Below are 7190 nucleotides of genomic sequence, written 5' to 3' on the forward strand. Positions count from 1 at the left end.
TAATCACAGTCGATTTGGAAGGTATTCAAACCCCTTCACTTGGAATTTACTTTTTTTAAATTCTCATCAATCTACACACAATACATCATAATGACAAAGCAAAAACAGGTTTATAAAAATGTGCACAAATTTATTACAAATAAAAAACGGACCTATAAAATTGACATAAGTATTCAGACCCTTTACTCAGTACTTTGTTGAAGCACCTTTGGCAGGGATTACAGCTTCGGGTCTTCTTGAGTGTGATGCTAGAAGCTTGGCACACCTGTATTTGGGGAGTTTCTTCCATTCTTCTCTTCAGATGCTCTCAAGCTCAGTCAGGTTGGATCGGGGAGCGTTGCTGCAGGTCTCTCCAGTAATGTTCGATCGGGTTCAAGTCCGGGCTCTGGCTGGGCCACTCAAGGACATTCAGAGACTTGTCCTGAAGCCACTCCTGCGTTGTTTTGGCTGTGTGATTAGGGTCGTTGTCCTGTTGGAATGTGAACCTTCGGCCCAGAGGTCCTAAGCACTCTGGAGCAGGTTTTCATCAAGGATCTCTCTGTACTTTGCTCCGTTCGTCTTTCCCTCAATCCTGACTAATCTCCCAGTCCCTGCCCCTGAAAAACATCCCCACAGCATGATACTGCCACCACCATGCTTCAACGTAGGGATGGTATTGGTCAGGTGATGAGCAGTGAGGGTTTCCTCCAGACGTGATGCTTGGCAAACTTCAAGCGGGCTGTCATGTGCCTTTTATTGAGGAGTGGCTTCCGTCTGGCCACTCTACCATAAAGGCCTGATTAGTGGAGTACTGCGGAGATGGGTGTCCTTCTCGAAGTTTCTCCCATCTCCACAGATGAGCTCTGTCAGAGTGACTATCGTGCTCTTGGTCACCTCCCTGACCAAGGCCCTTCTCCCCCGATTGCTCAGTTTTCCTCGGGCAGCCAGCTCTAGGAAGAGTCTTGGTGGTTCAAAACTTTTTCCATTTAACAACGATGTAGGCCACTGCGTTCTTGGGGACCGTCAATGCTGCAGATATTTTTTGGTACTCTTCCCAGAACTGTGCCTCGACACAATCCTGTCTCGGAGCTCTACGGACAATTCCGTCAAACTCATGGCTTGTTTTTTTCTCTGACATGCACTCTTGTCTTCAACTGTGGGACTTTATATAGACAGGTGTGTGTGTTTCCAAATCATGTCCAATCAATTGAATTTACCACAGGTGGATTCTACAACTGAATAATTTTGCATGCCCAATTTTTCAGTTTTTGATTTGTTAAAAAGTTTGAAATATCCAATAAATGTCGTTCCACTTCATGATTGTGTCCCACTTGTTGTTGATTCTTCACAAAAAAATACAGTTTTATATCTTTATGTTTGAAGCCTGAAATGTGGCAAAAGGTCGCAAAGTTCAAGGGGGCCGAATACTTTCGCAAGGCACTGTAAATAAGGTATTTCTGTTTTGTATTTTTAATACAAAAATGTTGAAAAACCTGTTTCTTTTTTGTCATTATGGAGTATTATGTGAAAAACAATTATTTAAACCATTTTGCCTTTTGACAACAAACTGTGGAATAAGTGAAGTGGTATCAATACTTTCTGAAGGCACTGTAGGTCTGGTGTGTAGGTGGATACTGTAAAACTATAGTCATTTAGGACAAGGGAATATAATTCTGTTGTGCTCGTGCCAGAACAAAAAAATCGGATGAGGGTGGAAAAAGTTTGCCCTGAGGATGTTCATTCACATAAACCGCAGCAAACAAGTCCTGCTTTGTAACATTCAAGTGCAGGTTGAAGAGTGGGGGGGGAATCCACCCTGAAGCAGACCTAGGATATTAATTAGAGCCAGTTTGCTACAGCAGGAAAATAATCCTGCCACAGCAAGAAATGTGAATTTATATATGGACTATAATTAATGGACATTTTGAAGTTGAAATTACAAACTTTAGAAGCTTTTTAAACATTGAACACACTACAAGTTTCCATTTCTGGCTGTGCAGGAACAAAACAGTTGTTGTATTAAGATCCTACATCTGTATTGTAGACATGGGTGAGTGACAGGCAGGGTTGGGGTCAATTCACCTCAGTTTAACTGAGTTGGTGAATTCAGGGTCTGGATTGGAAATTCAATTCAGGCATTATAGAAACTTTCTTTGAAAATAACTGACCATTCACCAATTCATACACACAGTACACGTATCACATTTTTGGGTTGGATTTGAGTAAATATAAACAGTACCCAAGGTTGGTGATTTGACTGAGACAACTGAACACTGGTGTTGGCCTGTTACACATTTTCCACCCGTACTAGCTGTAACACCCCTCCCTTATTTCCCACCAGTTTTCTAAACGAATAACCTCTCTCATACACAGCTGTATGAATGTCTAACAGAGGAGCAGGTTATCTGTCCAACCATCTCGAATCACTTAACTCCTTTAAAAAAAGCCCTTGTGATTTTGTCTAATAAGATGACAGCTTCACCTGTCTATGTCACAACCTGATCTGTTTCACCTGTCTTTGTGCTTGTTTCCACCCCCTCCAGGTGTTGCCTATCTTCCACCATTATCCCCAGTGTATTTATACCTGTGTTCTCCGTTTGTCTGTTGCCAGTTCGTAGCATTCCAGAGGGACATCAGAGACTGTAACGTTCTTTGCTTCACAGAAACATGGCTCACTGGAGAGACGCTATCGGAGTCGGTGCAGCCAACTGGTTTCTCCACGCATCGCGCAGACAGAAACAAACATCTTTCTGATAAGAAGAGGGGCGGGGGCGTATGCTTCATGGTTAATGTGACGTGGTGTGATCATAACAACATACAGGTACTCAAGTCCTTCTGTTCACCTGATTTAGAATTCCTCACAATCAAATGTCGACCGAATTATCTACCAAGGGAAATCTCTTCGATTATAATCACAGCCGTATATATTCCCCCCCAAGCAGACACATCGATGGCTCTGAACGAACTTTATTTGACTCTTTGCAAACTGGAATCCATTTATCCGGAGGCTGCATTCATTGTGGCTGGGGATTTTAACAAGGCTAATCTGAAAACAAGACTCCCTAAATTTTATCAGCATATCGATTGCGCAACCAGGGCTGGAAAAACCTTGGATCACTGCTATTCTAACTTCCGCGACGCATATAAGGCCCTGCCCCGCCCTCCTTTCGAAAAAGCTGACCACGACTCCATTTTGTTGATCCCTGCCTACAGACAGAAACTAAAACAAGAGGCTCCCGCGCTGTTCAACGCTGGTCTGACCAATCTGATTCCACACTCCAAGACTGCTCACGTGGACTGGGATATGTTTCGTATTGCGTCAGACAACAACATTGACGAATACGCTGATTCGGTGTGCGAGTTCATTAGAACGTGCGTTGAAGATGTCGTTCCCATAGCAACGATTAAAACATTCCCAAAACAGAAACCATGGATTGATGGCAGCATTCGCGTGAAACTGAAAGCCCGAACCACTGCTTTTAATCAGGGCAAGGTGACGGGAAACATGACCGAATACAAACAGTGTAACTATTGCCTCCGCAAGGCAATCAAACAAGCTAAGCGTCAGTATAGAGACAAAGTAGAATCTCAATTCAAAGGCTCAGACACAAGAGGTATGTGGCAGGGTCTACAGTCAATCACGGATTACAAAAAGAAAACCAGCCCAGTCACGGACCAGGCAGACTAAATAACTTTTTTGCCCGCTTTGAGGACAATACAATGCCACTGACACTGCCGGCAACTAAAACATGCGGACTCTCCTTCACTGCAGCCGACATGAGGAAAACATTTAAACGTGTCAACCCTCGCAAGGCTGCAGGCCCAGACGGCATCCCCAGCCGCGCCCTCAGAGCATGCGCAGACCAGCTGGCTGGTGTGTTTATGGACATATTCAATCAATCAATTGACTATTTTCTACATTGTAGAATAATAGTGAAGACATCAACTATGAGAACACACATGGACTCATGTAGTAACCCAAAAAGTGTTCAACAAATCAAAATATATGTTATATTTTAGATTCAACTCATTTTATATTTGAGATTCTTCAAAGTAGCCAACTTTTGCCTTGATGACAGCTTTGCACACTTGACATTCTCTCAACCATCTTCATGAGAGTCACCTGGAATGCATTTCAATGAATAGATGTGTCTTGGTAAAAGTATATTTCAGTGTTAATGCATTTGAGCCAATCAGTAGTGTTGTGACAAGGTAGGGATGGTATACAGAAGATAGCCCTATTTGGTAAAATAACAGCTCATACAGCTCAGATGTGACAAGAACAGCTCAAATAAGCAAAGACAAATGACAGTCCATCATTACTGTAAGACATGAAGGTCAGTCAATCCAGAAAATGTCAAGAACTTTGAAAGTTTCTTCAAGTGCAGTCGCAAAAACCATCAAGCACTAGGATGAAACTGGCTCTCATGAGCACCGCCACAGGGAAAGAAGACCCAAAGTTAGCTTTGCTACAGAGGATAAGTTCATTAGAGTTACCAGCCTCAGAAAACGCAGCCCAAATAAATGCTTCACAGAGTTCAAGTAACAGACACATCTCAACATCAACTGTTCAGAGGAGACTGTGTGAATCAGGCCTTCGTGATCGAATTGCTGCAAAGACACCACTACTAAAGGACACCAATAAGATACTTGCTTGGGCCAAGAAACACAAGCAATGGATATTAGATCGGTGGATATCTGTCCTTTGGTCTGATGAGTCCAAATTTGAGATTTTTGGTTCGAACCGCCATGTCTTTGTGAGACGCAGAGTAGGTGAACAGATCTCCGCATGTGTAGTTTCCACCGTGAAGCATGGAAGAGGTGGTGTGGGGGTGCTTTACTGGTGATACTGTCTGTGATTTATTTAGAATTCAAGGCACACTTAACCAGTATGGCTACCACAGCATTCTGCAGGGATACGCCATCCCATCTGGTTCGCGCTTGGTGGGACTATCATTTGTCTTTTCAACAGGACAATGACCAAACACACCTCTGGGCTCTTTTACCAAAAAGGAGAGTGCTGGAGTGCTGCATCAGATGACCTGGCCTCCACGATCACCTGACCTCAACCCAATTGAGATGGTTTGGGATAAATTGGACCGCAGAGTGAAGGAATAGCAGCCAACAAGTGCTCAGCATATGTGGAAACTCCTTCAAGACTGTTGGAAAAGCATTCCTCATGAAGCTTGTTGAGATAATACCAATAGAGTGAAAATCTGTCATCAAGGCAAAGGGCGGCTACTTTGAAGAATCTCAAATATATTTTGATTTGTTTACTTCATGATTCCGTATGTTTTATTTCATCATTTTGATGTCTTCACTATTAGTCTACATTGTAGAAAATAGTTTAAAAAAATAAAACCCTTGAACGTGTAGGTGTGTCCAAACATTTGACTGGTACTGTATACTGTATGGCAGTGCTGATGTGTGCAAATACTGTGATTCATTTCTAGTTGAGTCATGCAGTTATGCTGGAATATTTAAAAACTGTCATACTAATTGATGGGGCATTTTTGTCTTAATTTCCTAAACTTTCTATTGATTTCCTGAAATAAGTGAGTTGAAAAAGAGTTGATCTTGATCTCAAGCCTGGCACTTGGGATGCCTCAGGGTCTCATAGTGTTAGCAGTTACAAGTTGTTTTTGCCTCTGACCACAATGCCCAAAATGCCCAAATACAAACTTAGAACATCTATCATCTAGTATGATTATTACCTGGTGAAGTCGATGATGATGTCAGCTCTCCCACTGCTGACCTCGGTGAACTTCAGGGACGTGACGTCACTCCACACAAGCAGCGCCTCCTGTAGGATTCGACGCACTTTCTCCTTACTCAGTTGCCAAGGGAAGCGCATAATCCTGCGACACACACACACATACACACACACACTTGTGTGATTGGCATCTTTGTGTTCTACCCATAATCCTCTTTTGCAGGGGGCATTTCTCTGGTTGCTTTATGGGCACGAGGTGACCCTGGCCTCGGCCCAGGATAATCTGGCTGTTGTGAGAGAGGCTGCAGTAAAGTGGGCGCAAAGCCCAGTCTGATGCTGCCCAGCTTGACTGGTGGGTTGGAGCTGACAAAGGAATCTGATATCATATGTTGCTGAATGGGATCTATGGATTAGCTCAACTGTCTGCACAATGGCAGATCAACTGACACCATGATGGCATGGTTCGTATACAGCAACATGAACAAAGACTATGAGATAGAGGTGCTTGCATACTGACCCAACTAACCAACCAACACTCTTTATTCAGAATCATGTATTCGGAGTCATACTTGTTATTCAAGGCATAGGTCATGTGCCGTGCATAGCAACATAACTTCACTTGTTCACAGCTGATGTGCATTAGCAGAGAAGGCTAAAGGGAGAGTTGACGGTGGTTGTTTGTGCTTCCAAACACTAAGACCCGCGATATTATGACAGGCGTTGACAGACAGAAAGGGCAGCACTTGTTTTCCCCAGGCTACTCCCTATGGAGGACATTTAAACAACCGTGACATGTTTTGTCTCAATCTCCATCTCGTGCCATTACCCACCACCTCTTCCGTTGCCCCTCTGCCCTGCAGACATTTTCTCTTCTACCTCCCATGATACCAGCCATGGCGGCTATCACTTTCATTCTTCATTTTAGATTTCATAATGTCTTGTGTGGGTAGTTGGGTGCGTTAGAGAAATTGATTGTGTCTCATTGTGTTTAGGCCCTACATGCATGCCCAGACAGGAGAGGCCAGGTTGTGCTGTCACTCTATAACCCCACTCTACCTAAATAAAAACTCCCTAACCCTACGAGGGCGATGCATGCCGGGGCGTGATTCCACCGACGGCACCTGACGCCTGGAGCAGACTCCCATTAAAGTGGAACTGATAGCGTTTTAACAACATGAAATCTTATTAAAATCATATACACCTTCAGAAAGAATATGCCACCTTTAAAAAAAGATATGACAATCAAGCACTTAGATATGGTCATTTTCACATTTTCATAAATGTATGACGCTTTGGGGAATGACGTACAGTACCAGTCAAAAGTTTGGACAAACATGCTCATTCAAGGGTTTTTCTTTATTTGGACTATTTTCTACAATGTAGACTAATAGTGAATACATCAAAACTATGAAATAACACATATGGAATCATGTAGTAAACAAAAAAGTATTCAACAAATCAAAATATATGTTAGATTTTAGATTCTACAAAGTAGCCC

The sequence above is a fragment of the Oncorhynchus tshawytscha genome, linkage group LG33, assembly GCF_018296145.1.
Source record: "Oncorhynchus tshawytscha isolate Ot180627B linkage group LG33, Otsh_v2.0, whole genome shotgun sequence".
NCBI classification, from domain to species: Eukaryota; Metazoa; Chordata; class Actinopteri; order Salmoniformes; family Salmonidae; genus Oncorhynchus; species Oncorhynchus tshawytscha.